Source organism: Schistocerca nitens, chromosome 5 (genome assembly GCF_023898315.1).
Source record: "Schistocerca nitens isolate TAMUIC-IGC-003100 chromosome 5, iqSchNite1.1, whole genome shotgun sequence".
Taxonomy (NCBI): Eukaryota; Metazoa; Arthropoda; class Insecta; order Orthoptera; family Acrididae; genus Schistocerca; species Schistocerca nitens.
In genome coordinates this window covers 148,331,775-148,350,112 of record NC_064618.1, presented here as the reverse complement: position 1 = coordinate 148,350,112, position 18,338 = coordinate 148,331,775, and positions in this window count along the sequence as shown.

Here is an 18,338-nt window from a genome sequence, read left to right as displayed (position 1 = left end):
GCAAGAGGTTGATTTCCCCAGAAAATAATTCCATATGCCATCAAAGAATGGAAGTAACCATAGTATGCAGCCTTTTTAATGCTTAAGTTTGCACTGACAGAGATGATTCGCATTGCAAAAACTGAAGAGCTGAGTCTCTTGTAAAGATCTAAAATGTGATGGGACCAGTTTACTCTACAGTCAATCTTCACGCCTAGAAACTTTGTTACTTCCACTCTTTCTATGACCTGTGTGGCATATTTAACAGTCATTTCTTCCTCAGTTTTGGCAGTTGGGGTGAACTGAATATAATTAGTCTTACTCAGGTTAAGTGAAAGACCATTTGCAGTAAACCATTTCATTAAATCTATAAGAATAGTATTAACAGACTCTTGAACATTTTCACATTTAAGACCATTAACCATTATGTTAGTATCATCTGCAAAGATGGTAAAATTGCACTGAATCATTGAAGAATAAGGTAAATCATTTATAAATAACAGGAACAGTAAAGGACCAAGAATAGAGCCCTGTGGAACTCCACAATTTATGTCTCTCCATTCCGATGAAATCATTCCACCACACAAATTGTCTGACTTATCTAAGACTACTTTCTGTTTCCTCTCTGTCAGGTATGACTGAAGCCAGTTATTTGCTACACCACTTATTCCTAGATGGTCTGCCTTCAGTAACAGTATTTGGTGGTTCACAGTGTCAAAGGCTTTACATAAATCACAAAATAACCCTGTTGTCACCATTTTCTCATTTAGAGATTCCAAAACCTTATCTATAAAAGCATATATTGCTTGTTCAGTTGACAGACCTTTCCGGAAACCAAACTGATGTTTGCTGAGAATATTGAATTTATGTAGGTGTTCTAAAATTCTAGAATACATGAGCTTTTCTAGTACCTTTGAAAACACAGACAGGAGAGATATTGGTCTGAAATTTTTAACATCAGTTTTCTCCCCTTTCTTAAAGAGAGGCTTCACGATAGCATACTTTAGTCTATCAGGAACAATTCCTTGCTGCAAAGAGGCATTGAAAATATGACACAGTATATTGCTTACAGAAGTACAACACTGCTTTAACAATTTGCTAGAAATATTGTCTACTCCACAGGAGTTCTTGGTTTTCATGGAGGCAATTGTTCTTTCAATTTCTGATACTGTAACAGGTCTAATATGCATTTGGATGATTTTGTTAGGGAAAGCATTTCGCAAAAAGGTCAGGGCATCATTCACAGAACCCTTGCAGCCTATTTGCTCAGACACTGACAGGAAGTGTTTATTAAAGATTTCAGCTATGATCTCAGGATTTTGCACAAGATTCCCTTCATGTTTGATTATGAAGTTTTCTACAGCTCTTTTTTTATTGTTCCCTGTCTCCTTGTTAACTATTTGCCAGACAGTCTTCATTTTATTATTGGAGTTATCAATTTCTTTTACATAATACAGTGCTTTTGATGTCTGAATAACTTTCTTTAGGATTTTACAATACATGTTATAATGGCTGATTAATTCTCTGTCCCTTGACCCTCTGGTTGCAACATAAAGTTCTCTCTTATATTTACATGACACTCGAATACCCTTTGTGATCCATGGCTTCTTTAAGGACGAGGAAATATTGTTCCTAACAAACTTTTTAGGAAAAGCTTCTTCAAAGTGGGATAGGAATTCATTTATGAATATGTTGAACTTTGTATCAACATCATCTACTCTGCGAACTGAATTCCAATCTTCATGCTGCAGCTTATGGTTAAAAAATTCCAGGGTCTCTTTGTTCATAAGTCTGATTGCCTTCCAGGATGGGACTGCTTTCTTGACAGAGATGCACACTGTCAAATGCCTCAGATAGGTCAGAGAAAATAGCACTATTTTATTATTTAATGCTTGTAAAATTTGGTGAGTAAACATGTAAAAGGCATTCCTAGTAGAAGAACTCTTCTGACATTCAAATTTTGATTTATTGGGCATATTATTGCTGCTTGGGTGAGTTAGTTATCTAGAATACATCAGTTTCTCAAAAATTTTGGAAAATGATGTCACCAGTGAAACAGGTTGGTAGCTATGGACACCTCTCCTATGACCTTTCTTAAGCAAAGGTTTGACAAAAGTATATTTCAGTCTCTCTGGAAAAATGCTTAGAGTTAGTGATGCATTACATATTTAATGTAAAACTGGTCTTATCATACAGGAAGTGATTTTTCTCTTGACCTGTTTGTTCTTATACTTCCCACTATATTTAAGAAATGATCATTAAATTTATTTACTTCCTGTGACTTATCATTTATAGCCCCTCTACTCATTTCAACAGTGATTTTATTCTGTTCTGTGTCATGTTGTACTGTCTCTTGTTTCCATACATTCCACATAGCCTTAAGTCAGTTGTTGCATTTTTAATAACGTATCTTAGTGTTTTTTTAGTAGTTTTTGTAGTGTCCAACTACTGAAAGATCTCTACTTGTTCTTGCCAACAAGTATATTTTACTTTTCCTTTCACAAGATACTCTAATCCCTATTTTTCATTTTCCCTTCTGATTTTTACTATGTCACTTTTTGTTATAATTACTTCCATGCCTGCTTCTTCGATTACCCACTGCCATTATGAAGTTGTAATATTAAATAAGAGATGTAGAAATATCAAGTGTTTCAATGGAATCATTTCACAAAATTGAACTGACAAATTTTATAGTGATAAAATCACGCAGAATGGAAGACTGCCCCATGGGAATGATGCGCACCTTGCAAGAGTACCTTATATGCCTTCATAAGGGATACATTACATTGATAGCATCTTTGCATCTTTGTTGTGGTCTGTTGTTCAAACTGCTCGACAATCTTCCCATCTGAATGGTTCCATTACCACACTGTACATTCAGCTCCCTTCATACTGGTGCCTCATATAAATTGTCCTCATGTGAAAATGAACTAAATTCCAGACAATGGAAAACCCAGGACGGAATAATGAGAGTATTATGGAAAGGGAAGATTACTACTCTCCATTTAGGGGAGATGTTGAGTCATGGACAGGCACAATGAACAGACTGCTGTACATTTGAGCTTTTGGCCAGAAGGTCTTCATCTAAAGCAGAAAAATGTGTGTGTTTTCTACTTTAGAAGAAGGCCTTTTGCTCAAAAAGTCAAATGTGTAACAGTTGTTTTGTTGTGCCTGTTTGTACTCAATGTCTCTTCTATATGGTGAGTACCAGTCTACCGTTTTCATAATACTGTCGTTATTCCATCCTGGGTTTTCCATTGTTTGATTTTGCCTAGCAGCTTTTCTTCTATCCAGCAACCCTCTGTTATCTTCATTAGTTATTATTCTGTAACACATTACATTAGTCAGTGTCTGTCCTTCCCTTATCTTCTCTCCTGAGTTTTGTCTGTCACATTCCAGAGTTTGGCCTCAGCAGCCAGAGACTGTGGTCATGTGAGTGAGAATTGTGCCTTTGTGAGTATGTGTGTGTTTTCTACTTTAGTAGAAGGCCTTTTGATTGAAAGCTGCAATGTATAGCAGTCTGTTTGTTGTGCCAGTCTGTGACTCAACTTTTCCTCTATATAGTGAGTAGAAATCTACCCTTTTCATAATACTGTTATTATTCCCTCCTGGATTTTCCATTGTTTGTTTTTGCCTAGCAGCTTTTCTTCCATTCTGCAGCTCAGTGTTGTTTTCCTTTGTTACTATTCTGTAACACATTACGTTACTCAGTGTCTATCCTTTCCTTTCTCTTCTCTCCTGTGTTTTACCTGTCATGTTCCAGAATTTGGCAATCCATCCTTTTCATAAAATTGTCATTGACCTAAATTCCAGTTTAGACAACTACTAAATAAAGGCTGGTGTTCTCAGGTATTACCCACTCCTATGTGACTATCTTCATCGTGTTCTATCAAAGAGTGGCAACATTTGATTACAGGGGAGTCTCAAAAACCTGCTGGAAATATTGCTCTCTGTTGAATAATTTAATTCTTAGTGTGTCAATACTTTTCCTATATTGATCAACAGATGATGGGAAGATGCTTATTTCAGTGACAGATTTGAGGAAATAAAGTTTCAAAATATATACACAATTAGGTTTTATATCTTGGTGAATACAGTTTTATTTCACTGAAAGTACACACATACTTTTTTTGTTCAGAAACGTGTTAATGATGAATGTATATAGACATTACCTTTAAATATACTTTCCATATCTTTGAAATGGTAATTATAGAATTCATACACATTATTTTAATGCTAAAAATTTAGCTTTAAAATTTATGTTATAATACTGTTTATTACTAAACACCATATTATAAAAATAATCAACTACCATTATCCCAAATTAAACAGAAACTTGTACAATCCATGATTAACATGTTGTTCTAGTCTGTGCAGAAAAGCAATCTGCCTCATTAATTTCTTTCTGGCTATAACAAGAATGACAGTGTTGATTGCTGGTGTGGATGTCATACTGATTTTCCAGAAATCCTTCTAAGGAAAGGGGCTGGTGATAGTCCATTCTTTTAATCCATAGTGCTCCTCTAATATGAAGTTTTCTTCTTATCGACTGTTCAGGTTCTGAAGCAATGTGTAGTAAGAGTAGGTCACCTGCAAAAGCTGCCATATTGGTGTAACGATTAAAATCCAGACTGGCTTCACATTTACAAGAATAATAACTTTTTGAAAAAATCATGTAGTCAAAAAAGACAAAAGGATAGAAATCTTTTTTGTCCCTGTTATAAGTGTAACACCTCTTCAAAAATATGCTAATCTACCTTCATAATATAATATAGCACTAAAAGTAAATAAATTGTTTGTAAATGTATAAATATTATCATCAATACTATCTACATTGTTATGCCAAGAAACTGAAAATAGTTTTAAAATGAACTCCTCCTGTGGCCATGGAAAAGTGATTCATAGTTCTTCCAAGATTTTAGACAATCTTACAGCCATACAATTTTAGTTTCTTTGTTAGTTAATTTTACACACACTACAATTTGTGAAAACTTTATCACTAAGAAGGATACACCTGATCAAAATAAGCTTTATACCACAAATTAGGTTATCAACAATACACTAATGATCAGGATTCCAGAACACTATACAATATCTTACTTTTACAATCCATTATGTGTGAAGCCCCCATACGCTGGAATCAGAGCCTCTAAATATCAAGACATGGAATCAAAAGGATGTAGAATATGTCTCTTGGGACTTTCCCTCTACATTATTTTCTGTAAATCTACAAAGCATAAGAGTAGTTGTTAGAGTACCTTGAAGAACAAATTTTCTACCAACCAGGTCCCAGAAATTCTCTACATATGGCATGAAAAAAAAGAAAAAAAAATCAAGAAAATATGTTGGTCAGGAAAACTGTACTTCTTTGAAGAAAGCATGCAAACTCCTTTTCCTCATGGTCTGGCCTTTTTATGCTATAATATGGCAAAGGGTTCCTCAGCTGCCGAAAACCTCCCTGATGTTGCACTTGCTTGTTACAGAAAAATGAGCAAGAGAGGAAGAGACTGAAATCTACAGCCATTGTACATTTTTTCATGAGATTAATTCAAGTGGCTGAGGAGAGCTTGGACAAAAATTTGGGAGTTTAACCAGCTGACGTGACTGGAAACCCAAGAAGATTTTATTAATTCATATCAACACAATATGATGCTCCTCTATTAGAAGGATCCCAAATAGATTAGCTCTCATCATTTGACACTTACTATAGGACTTGTGATAAAACTTCACTAATTTTTGGCTGCAGAAAACTGTTTACATTTTGTCAAGTAACAGATAACATCTCCACCAAGTGACATAAGAAAATAATGATAATTGTTCACTTGTGAGCACATATTCATTGAAAATTGTTAATATAAACTAAACTGACAGTCAGTACACTAAAAAAATTGGAAGTAATAAATTAATACATGATATGAGACAGTCTGTTTATTGCTCATGGTAAGGAAGTTTCAACTTTTGAATATTTTATTAATTTTATGATCCTGTTTTATTTATTGTACCCATACAGGATTTTACAAACATTGGAAATGCAAAATCAGTTCTTCAATACATTCTCCTCTTCAGTTTTTCCATCTTCTCTCTAAGCAATTGGCAGGGAAGTTTGTGAAATCAGCGTAACCAATATTGCTCATGGAATTTCATCAAAACTCACATTCTGATAACTTGTTCTCAAAACTGATATCACCCATGGGTTCTGAGTTCAGGCTGAAAAGGTTCTGTGACAAACTAGACTGCAACATCCCAGACCCACACCTTGGGTTGAGAACTATAAGGTCTGGCTCAGGTGTGCACCCCATGTCAGAGAATGCTACCCAAATATCTGATTGTATGTGGGTGCACAATAAGACTTTTTAGATTAGGTGACTGTATATTGAAAGAATATGTTACTGTCAAATGGAACTGGTGTATTTGTCATAGCAGACAAGACTCTCAAAGCACAAAAGATAGAAATTGAAGCTACGTGTAAGAACATTTCAGCAACACTCAGTATCAAGGGTGTGCATAAATCTGTAATTGACTCTTTCTACTGACTACTGGACTCAATCCCATGTGTATATAAAAACTTAAGAGGAAACCTAAGTTTGCTGATATGCTTGTTCTCCAATCACAATGTCATCACAAGAGGAGTCTTTAACCATCCCTCAATCAAGTTTTGTAAGTGAAGGGCATGAAAAGACAAACTGTGAAAAAGTAACAAAGACCTTCTCTGAAAGCTATCTAGAACAGATAATCTGGAAAAATATTGAAGTAAAGGCAATAACTTGGCCTTATCTCGTTGATTTTATTATTGCTGAAACTGGGATCAGTGACCATGAGCAGATTTTCTAACAATAATGTAATAAGCAGGGCACAAAATAAATAATTAGGCAAGTAATGATGGAGTGATAAGAAAGAAATAAAGTAATCAAATACTAACTCAGGACACAATATCCAGGAAATGCGCCAGCAGAAACAGACTCACCAAAAACCTCATACTAATTCTAATACAGTCAGTTAACAAGAGTAACAGTAAATAGATAACAAAAACATGGTGACCCAGAATATTTATTTATTTAGTTTTGGTCCTGTGACATCTTGTACAGATATAGGATAGGTCAATAAATGATACAGAAAGTTAAAAATTACACACACACACACACACACACACACACACACACACACACACACACAGATCAATACAATGCTGTGGACTACAAATATCTACATTAATACAATGTTACATGTACAACTAGTACACTTTAATAAACAAATAATTGCCATAAATTGTTTATTAATTCAACATTATAAAATTCTGTTTCATTCTGAGAGGTATTCATTTACAGAGTAGAAACTGTGGTCCATCAGAAATGACTTCTGCTTTTTTTGAACAAGCTGTCTTGCTTTACCAACTTGATCCTGTTAGGAAGTTGGTTATACAATTGTGGCCTCTATGAAAGACACTCTTGTGGTAGGCTGATGTTCTGGCATATGAGAGACGAATGCTATTGCAATTTCTTGTTGTCTAATTGTGCACAGAGCTGTTCAGCTGATAAGCATTGGAAGTTCTTAAATATTCTCTTACAAAGACTATTGTTTCAAATATATATAGGCATGGAAGATTCAGTATCTTTAGAGTAGGAAAAAGAGAGCAACATGAACCTTGCCTCTTTATGTTACAGATGATTCTGATAGCTCATTTCTGGGTTTTGAAAACTGATTGACTAAAGGGTGCATTTCCCCAAAATATTATTCTATATTGGATTGCTGACTGGAAATGTATGTGATATTCCTGTATTACTATTTCTCTATTACAGCTTGTGCTTAGTATCCATAGCATGTAATAGATTGACGATAGCTTGGTTGTAAGAGCTTTAATGTGTGTATTCCACTTGCGATCACTCTGCAGATATATTCCTAGGAACTTAACATCATCAACTAATTTTACAATTTTGTTGTTTATTTACAATGTGTGTTCATTTTGTTGTTTATAGTGGGATATATGAAAGTTCATGGCCACCATTTTCCCAGTGTTAATTATAAGTTTATTTTTTTCAAACCAGTGTGTTAGCTTCAGCAATAATGCATCTGTAGTTAATAGAAGCTCTTTTTGGTCTGACCCTGTAATCAAAATACTGGTATCATCTGCAAATAAAGTTTTCTGTTTGACATAAACAGTGTCATTCGGGTCATCAATATACAAAAGAAAGAGGATAGGACCTAATGTTGATCCTTGTGGCACACCATACTTGATGGTAGTTTTTTCTGACATATATGTTGTTGTTCTTGAAATGTTTTCAGTTATTGTGTCTTGTTTGAGAACAACTTTTTGTTGCCAGCTAGTAAGATATGATCTAATCCAGTCATTTGGAATACCTCTAATTCTCTTTCTTTCCAACTTACGTAGTAGAAGACCATGATCTAAAATGTCAAATGCTTTGGACAGGTCCAAGAATATTCCAGTAGCCATTTCCTTTTCATCTGCAGCTTTTAGAATGGAGTGCAATTATTCATAGACTGCTGTGGTTGTGGATCTAGATTGCCTGAAGCCATGCTGATGATTTGACAGCAATGAGTTTTTGTTAACAAACTCTAGCAAACTATTATAAAAGAGGTTCTCAAAGATAGTTGGGAAGCCACTAAGCTGTGCTACAGGTCTGTAATTGTTAACATTGTCTGTGGCTCCCTTTTTGTGCAAGGGGGTTACTTTTGCAATCTTTATAAGATTTTGAATGGTACCTGTGGAAAAGGAATGATTGACAATATGCTTCAGAGGTTCTACAATATGATATTTTGTTTGGTTTATAATACAATCTGGAATCTCATCAAAACCACATAAAAGTTTCTTTAATCAGCTCATTGCCAGTATGAGGTCACTCTGTGTGACCTGCTTGAGAAACATAGACCCCATGGGAGGTTTACAGTTCTCAATGTAGTGCATATTAGTATTCTGAAAGTTGCTTTGGATAAGATCATTTGCAGCTTTGCTAGAGTACTCAGTGAAGATATTAGCTACAAAGATAGCATCAGATACTGGTTTGTTTTCCAGCTTTAAGTTAATATTTTTTGCAACTGGTTTTGTTTTTCAGATCTGATGATGTTCCATGCGCCCCTGTTTTGTTTTTTTATTTGCGGATATATTCATCATTTCCCCTTTTCTTTGCCTCTTTAATAACTTTGTGGTAGATCTTACTGTATTCTTTGATATAATTTTGCATTTCTAATTATATATTATTTTGTTACTAAATGCTGGCCACATATCACAATAAATGAGATCAATAATCCAAGCAATACCAGCAGTAAAAGACATAACAGAAAATTCATTGAGCACAATCTGCAAGAAAAAATATAAATCCTATAGTGCTTGACAAACTAGGCCCTGCAACATCCTCACTGTTGTGGAAGTGTAATAACCAGAATAATTTTAACCAAACCTAGCCAAATACATCTATTTATACAACTGAAGCTATGCACTGAAGACAACTGCCACAGCTTTTTCTAACACCATAGCTAATATCAGGTCATATCTTGCCAGTGCTTCCCTGTCTGGATCCAAGATGTCAAGCACCATCTGTTTGCCCAGTGAGAACCAATGCCCTGTGTTGACAGCAAGCTGCCTCAAGCCAAGACCACAAAATCCACCAGGCTGCCTACACTGCTTTGCTGCCTGAACTTTCTGCTCCGCCTGATCCAGCTGACTGCTTTCTCAGATACTCACTTGCTGCTGTGCCTTCTTACTTGCCATCTTCATACTGTCATGTCTCTGCTGAGGCTCTTCACAGCTTTCACAATGACAGTGGTCGCACCATCCTCTAGATACATGGGTCACTATCACCAGCTGCCAGCAGCCAAACACTAACTGTCCTCAAAGATGCTGCCACTCACTGATCATCTCCCTGAGCTAGCTGTTACAGTACATAAACTAGGTTGGGGAAAACATCAACCATGGCCTGGTGCCGCACACAATGTCTTATACCACTGCTGTCCAGAGCCCCTGATGCTGGCTTTAAGCCGATGTCAGCTCACTGTTTCACCAATGATCCTCTCCACTGTCACCACAGGCTGCTCTATCCTTGATGCTGTGCTGCATTAAGCAGTTTTTCAGATGTGGGCACACTCTGGCATGGAAGGAATGCAACACCCATGCTGGTGCCAACTGTGTTGTGAATCATTAATTCAAGGCACAGAAGAATTGTCACACATACCCAAGAGTAACGATGTATGGGGATACTACATAAAATAACTATGTGGGTTCAGTTGTTAGCATACATACATACAAAGCAAACGTCAAGGATATTTAGGAATTGCAGTATCTGTTTGAAAAAGACAGTTTGTAAAACGCTTGTGTAAGCATATATTTATTCCTTCTCTAGTTATGTCTTATGTTTCATCCTCACAGGTGATGTGAAAGATGGTGATATTAACACAAGCCAAAAACACTGACTTCATCCTGATATCAGGAGAGAGGAACATGTTACCACAGAAGATTTCATTCTTGTCACCCAGACCGAAAATCCATTACCTCATCCATTAACCACAGTATGGCAGTGAACTTCTCACAAAATTCTGAGAAACTGGCTACATTGCAAACAGAAAGCTGGATTATTGAATATGGCTATGGGTGAAGCAACATCAACCACTGTTCAGGCATCATTTGGTAAGAGTCCAGAGCACAGTAATTGCCAGATACTGTAGGAAACAGGTCTGCTGTAGATCCACTTCTTTTGCCTGTACATTTGTCCTGCATCGCAACAGGGTCAGCATGGTTATTAATGATTTGGTGTGCTTAGTTTAAGGGATGACTGGATGCCCTTCCTGTGGACACCCCATTACCCACACCAAGACACAGAGTGTACCCCAACTGCAGGCATATAGTGTTATTCATGTAAACGCAAATGAAAGTTTTGTAAATCTTTGTGAATTGTGTAACTGAGGTGAGACTTGGGTACCAGCCTGGTATTAACTGAATGGAATGTAGGAAACTGGTCAAAAACCACACCCAGGCTGACCAGCACACCGGCTCTCATTGTTAATCCAACTGACAGATTCAGTCAAGGGCCAGTGCACCTCCCTACCCCAGAAACGAAGCTTTAACACACATATATCTGGATGGGTGAGGTAAGTCAAACATCAATAATGAGAATTTTGGCTACACACAGATGCCACCTTTACAAACTGCAAATGTTACATCATATCTGAGAGAATGATTCATACTGAGGGTTCAGTTCATAGAGTGGGTAACAAGCAAGCTGGATGAAAACTGTCGTTACACCTATGATGTACTGTTTATGGAGAAGCTAATTTCTATGTGTTTTGGAAAGGTAAATGAATAGAGTCATAGATACAGGTCAGATGTCAACTCTGTTTGGAAGGATCCATTGAAAGAAGTTGGTGTGTGGTACAGGTAAATGGTACAGATCAGATGTCAACCCTGTCTGGAAGGATCCATTGAAAGTAGTTGGCACATGGTAAGTTATGTTTTGGTGTCAAATATGGGTTTCTAATATTATTGGTCCTTCTCCATTCAGTGTACACTGACAGCAAACTGATAAATTTAGTTGTTAAATGAAGATATGCTGCCATTACTGCTGACTGAAGATGGGCCATATTCAACTTTCTTTCTGAATAATGGTGGCCCACCTAATTGTACCTGGATATCCAGTTTCCCCGGAGGTGGAAATATCATAGAGGTCTGGTGGAATGGCCACCACATTCTCCAGATTTTAGTCAATTAGTAATGTGAAGGGAATTATGTATGTGGAAAAGGTCAGAAAATTTGCATATGTCAGGGAACGGATTGGTGGTGCTTGGGCATGCATTCTGACAAACGTATTGGTTGAAGTTCATGAAAAAATGGTTGAAGCATGTAATGGGACACCCTCCTTTAACATTACCTTTTTTTATAAAGTAGCTGATACTATGAGTACTCTTGAATCTGGTGTAGGTGAACATTCTCAGCTGTTTAACTGAATGAACTTCATATGATTCTTTATACGATGTTTATATTTCAGGCTAAAATGTATAAAAAGAAATTAATTTGTTAGTACGCTATATGTATGGTTAAAATTACTCTCTTTTTTAAAAAAAAAATGTAATTACAAAATTTCTGGCATACTTAACATTCATATTATTAATTGTACAATCTAATGCTAATCATTAAATTTATTTCTGGATGCATTTACAAAATCATGATATATTTTATTGACGATTCTACTAGGAAAAGTCTTTGAAGGCATAATATATCAGCAGATGTACGAGTACCTAGAACTAAATGATATGTTAAGTGCATCACAGTTTGGTTACAGAAAAGGAAGGTCAACTATGCATGCTATAGAGCTCTTAGTCAGAGATATTTTAGCAGCCTTCGAGGACCATGCTCACACATAGGTAACCTTACGTGATCTGAGCAAAGCCTTTGACTGTGTTGACCACTCACTTTTGCTCTCTAAACTTGAGTACTATGGAATATGTGATAAAAGTTTAAAACTCATCAAATCATACCTCAATCAAAGGAAACAGGTGGTGAGTTCAAGAAGTCATCGATGAAACACACTCGAGGTTCAACACGGAGTGCCACAGGGATCTAAATTGGGACCACTTCTCTTCTTTGTACACATAAATGACTTACCAGGTAATATAGATATAAAGACGTATATGTATGCAGATGATACAACTTTTCTGTCTGTAAACCATGTATTTGATAACCTTGTAAGTGATATGAAATTGGCAAAAGAAAATGCAACATCGTGGTTTAATGCAAATCGTCTGCTATTAAATGAGGAAAAGACCCAGAATTTGTGTGTTCAGTCCATCAAAGACTACAAAAATAGAAAAACAAAAGGCAAAGTTTTTAGGTATCATATTTGACAACAGTCTCACATGGAACTCTCATGTTGACCACATAGTGGCTAGGTTGTCAAGAGTTATATATTTGTTGAAGAGACTGATGTGTTGTGTGACATTTGAGTATCTAAGGACAGTGTACTTTGCCTTTTTTCAATCTGTTTTAAGGTATGGGTTTATACTCTGGGGAAACAGCAGAAAAATAAATGAAATTATGGTGATCCAGAAGAAAGTGATCAGAGTAATGGCTAAGGTAGATAACAGAACACATTGTAAACCATTGTTCATTAAATATAGAATTTTAAGTTATTAATTTGTATATTCTTGACAGCGTTAACTACATACTTGCTGAACTACCTAACTTAAGTGTAACAAATCAAAGGCATGAGTACTATACAAGAACCTGTACTTCTCTGCTGTTGCCACAAAATAGATTAGCTAAAACTAACAATAGTCATAAGTATATGGCAATTAAAATATATAACAAACTGTCTAAGAAAGTGTCAATCAAGCCTGACAAATTATTTAAAGAAAATGTACATAACTTCTTGTTAACTAATCCATTGTATACATTAGAAGAATTTTTAGAAATTCCCAATATCAACTTAAATGTGTAAAAATTTATTTTGTAAAATTAATAGGTTAAGTGAACTGACGAAGTCTATTGCATGTAATAATGCTGAATGACCAATAAAGAATCTGAATCTGAATCTTTGGTCAAGAAAATCTGTAAACTCTTTTCTTTGTAAACTCTTTGGAATATTGTAACACCACAGAATATTAGTAGTAGTGGCCATGGCTCTGATGGAATAAGATGTGTTTTTAAGTATATCACTAATAATTTAATTTTTTGGTGTGATAGATGTGAAAATTGTAAAGTCGGTGTGATTTCGAAGAATGGGATGAAATAAAAGAAAATCATAGCAACAGATAATTCTTCATCAGTTATTTTGTCTTCAGGAACCCACAACATTTTAAATCAAAATTTCAGCCTCAAGAATGTACCCCTAGACACATGAATTAGAGCCAACAACAAGAGGAGAAAATGAAGATAAGTAAAAAGTTTTTCTTTTGTATATCTTACGCCTCTCGAAGCTTTTGAAAGTAATGAAGAGACTAAGAGAAATGTAATAGTGATGTGTGGGAGGGTAAGATTACAAGCAGGTAGTAACAACTTTACAATGTGTTGCACAATGCAATGAGTGCGTCATGTAGCATGTATGTGTCACCACCAACAATTGCCTTGTTCTGTGTCAATTGTGACATAACTTGAAAATAATAAGGCTATACTCAAATTAAAGACAGCATTATTTTTCTCATGTAACCAGCTATTTGTTTGATATGGTCATCAGGCCCTTTCCATCAGAAACTTTGAGTTGTATCCAAGATGGCTACTTCCAAAATGGTCACCATATTTTACTGTAATGAGTGACTGCAATAATGTTGCTGTCAACATTACTGCAATGTGGCTGCAGTATAAAACAATACTGCAGTAGAGCTGAGAAATATTGGCAGTGGATCAGCTTATTACAGTTAGTTGCTGATTTTTCCACCAAATGTGGAAAATATTTCTAAATCCAAGCAATTCCACCAAATGTGGAAAATATTTCTAAATCCAAGCAATATGTCCCAGTCTATAAAAGCCTCCCTCTCAATCTCAGCTTTGTTTCTTCTTCCTCATGATGACAGTGCTGCAGTGCCTGGTCAAGTACTCTAAGCAGTGAAACAATATCATTTTGCTTCATTTCAAAAGATGGCATAAGTACATAAGTAGCAATGGGCAATAAGTAAAAGTGGGCAAAGGAGACCACCAAGAGTTCCACACATGTAATGCATACATTTACAACATGAGCTCTGGAACATATAATGTAATATGTATAAAGACTGTAATCTGAAAAAGGGCATTTGCACTGCTACTGTGTGGTAGAAGAGCTGCTGTAGTCAGCCATAATTTGATTCTACATACATTCTAAACCTTTTTGAAATTTCATCACTTTTTTTCATGTTCATTGGCAGCAACTTACCAAATGTCCTTTGCTCTTTTTTTTACAGTTTTGGTCTACATTACTTTTCATGTACAACTCTGGTCATAAATGTAATACATTTATGTAATTCCTATTCTGTACTCGTGATCCACAATAAAATATTAACCTCAACATTTGATTGTTTTTTCAAATCAATTTAAAGAATTCCTTGTGTCCTTCCATCAAAGCAGCACAGATGCCTGATATCAAGCGGCCTGTTCATGAAATGTGGGCCTACACTTTGAACAGGTACATCAAACTTTTGTGTGAACAACCAATAGCCATAACTGAAGATGATCATTAGTCTGGTTGTAACTGGTATACCATCTTTCATATTCGTTTTGGTCTTACCATTTCTTGAATGAACTGTATATAAATAATATACTCAGAATTGTGTTTCATCATTCTGGTGTAACCGGATAAACCACAGCAGTGCTTAGAACCGAAGGCAGTGCTCCAGGTCCTGGGCATTGTCCACCACTGGTCAACACCTACAGGCATTGTGCACCTCAGCAGAAATCACTGCTCCCATGTTGTCAGGCTTCTGCATGTCAATAGCTTGTGCATCGTACAGCCTACAGGAACTTCTGCTTTTTGACTAACTGCTATGTGCCAACAGCTGCTATTGTCATTGCCTCTGTTCCAGCGCAATTCTGCAGTGACACAAAAATGTCCCACTTGGGCAACATCAACCTAGAGCAGCTACATTTAAACCCGCCTTTAGCCAGCCTATCATTGTCAAACAGCTGGGCAGTTATTTGAAGTTCAGTCTATGTCATTCAATGCTGTGCTGATGTCACTGCCGTCTCTACCATTACCGGGCCTCGAACCTCTACCCTCCACCTGACCACCCATGCACCTGGGTAACACAACACCCTGTCACATTCTTGGGACTATGACAGTAGGCTACTGTCAGCCCTGTGTCTACTGAGGTACCAGCAGAGGATCACCCTGGGTCACTGGGGTAGAGTGGCCAACAGGGTTTTCCATGATTTCCCTAAATCACTTCAGGCTCATGCCATGATGGTTCCTTTGGAAGGGCACGGCCGACTTCTTTCCCTAATCCAATGAGACAGATGACCTCGCAGTTTGGTCTCCTCCCCAAATCAACCCAACCCAACCAACAGGCTGGGCCACACATGCCATGGATGAGTAACATAGCATTCCCCATTGCAGTAGCCACATCATGAGTGCACAGTCAGTGTTATTACCTACACACTGGGCTGGGATTCGGCACACTGGGAGATGCTAAATGGCATATTCACTTCACTCGCCACTGATGCCAGCACCTCCAAAGTCTAATAAATGTAAACAAACAGTAATAAAGGAATACTGGTATCTACAAACTATCTTCTGTTGCTACACCTGCATCCATCTTCAGCAGAGAACTGTCACCAATACCCAAACTTCTTCAGAAATCCCATTATAACTGACAACGGGAGAGTCGCTTGTAATGTATCCAGTTGTAATTGACATCAGAAGTGTATCTAATTCTTTTACACCCATTACAGCAGGTGTCAGAACTGTGGTAGATGAAGATGGACAGCCAGAAGATAGCAGCCAGTTCCATGGTTCTGCAGCAGAGATGCCTGATGCAGTGGTACGAATAAGTACCGATTATATAGCTTTTTGGGTCTGTATGGTTGTTTCCCTATCCTTTCCTCCTCCATTTCATTTTATTTTGGTGTACTGTATACTTGTATTGGCAGTAAATAGACAATAAGAATAAACAACTTTTGGCTCAACTTCTGATTCAGTAACTGATAGATGAAATAGTTCAGTTGCAGACTGAAGCAGGTTGACCAAGGGAGGAATGCAGGGGATGGTCACATCCTAGTGCACCTGCCCTTAATACTGACATCACTTGATTGGACACTCCATTTCCCTGGAAATCAGGAGAAGATGTCTTTGTATTTTTTGATAAATTGGCTACAGCTGCTAGGCTTGGAAATTGGAGTAGGCTTGGAAATTGGAGTAATAAGCAGTTACTGAATACAGCTAAACTATAAGATAGCGGAAGACACTAGGACACACGTAATATTCCATGAGAAATTAAGATAGGCATATTTATTTGACAATTTCAGGAAAGGACTGGTAGAAAGAAGACTGCATACCATGCTCTAATTTCCTGTCACCTGAATTATGGAATAAAAATATGGGGAGCAACAACCAAAGCAAATCTAAATAAGCTACTGCTACCTCAGGAAATGGCTACAAGCATCATCTGTGGAGCAAAATATAAGGAATCATGCCGTGGCTTGTTTCCAAAAACTGGTGTACTAACTGTAGTAAACATGTACATTCTAAAAGCCATATTACCTGTTAAAAGACTGCAACCCAACATTTGTTCCAATTTGATGTACAATTTTTCTTTATTTCTGGTATTATACTGGTCAGTAAAATATTTTTCTTTATTTCTGGTATTGTACTGGTCAGTAAAGTACCATAAATAAAGAAAAGTTGTACATCAGCAGCCACTTAACAGCACTCTTTTGAGTTCACAATACACATGTTTAAAGATAGCCAATGTACTGCCCAGTAAAGTTATTGCCCTACCCACAACGAAGCTTAAATTTCAGCTAAAGAAATTCCTGTTACAAAATCCATTTTACACATTAGAAGAATACCATACTCACATGCAGAACAAGAAGTGCTTCGAAAAAATATGTAAATAGAGTTAAGCAAACCATTTTATTTGTAATTTAATCATTTTGTTAATCAATGTATTCAGAAGAATGTATTATTGCGTTATGTATCAAGATTCTGATTATTAGTTTTTGGTTTTATTTAGATTCCATTTTTATTTTGCATCAGTTTGGTTTGGCTTCGATGATGACGTGTACTCGGTATCGCTCGTCCTAAAAATTGTAAATTAAACCTAAAATAGTTAAAGGCCTCGAAGATTTCGACGCTCAACTACAAAACTTAAATGTTGTTTGGTAGCCTAAAAACTGAAATGATTCTTTAATTTTATTCATATAACTTTCGGAGCCTGCAAAAGTACAATACAGTACACAAATGGAACGTGGATATATAACTGGTTGCGTTGCAAATTCACAGAAATAATCACGGAATAATGTTCTTCTCGATGTACTGATCGCATCTGCAGATTCGTCAGGGTGCATCAAGTATCATTTTCTGTGTCTTGTAGAAATATTCGCCGTCCACAATACAAGTAAATCACTTTCGAATGAGCAAGAAATATTTTTTACCTTTTAATATAAACTGCTTTATTGAAGTCACGATTACAATCATTTGTGAACAGAATATTATTAAAGCCACACAATTAACTTCATACAACATGCAAATTAACATCGACACACTGTAATTGCTGTTGCAACAATAACCATAAGTTCCCAATGAAGCTAACTCGATATAGGGTCCGCTGTCATTCACGTCTATAAGACTTGATGATCGCAACATTCTTTTGTCAACTCTCAGTCCCCTCGAACCACTCGCCACGGAAAACGGCGCAACGATATATTGCACTCCGATTCCGTCCCGGTAATGCCA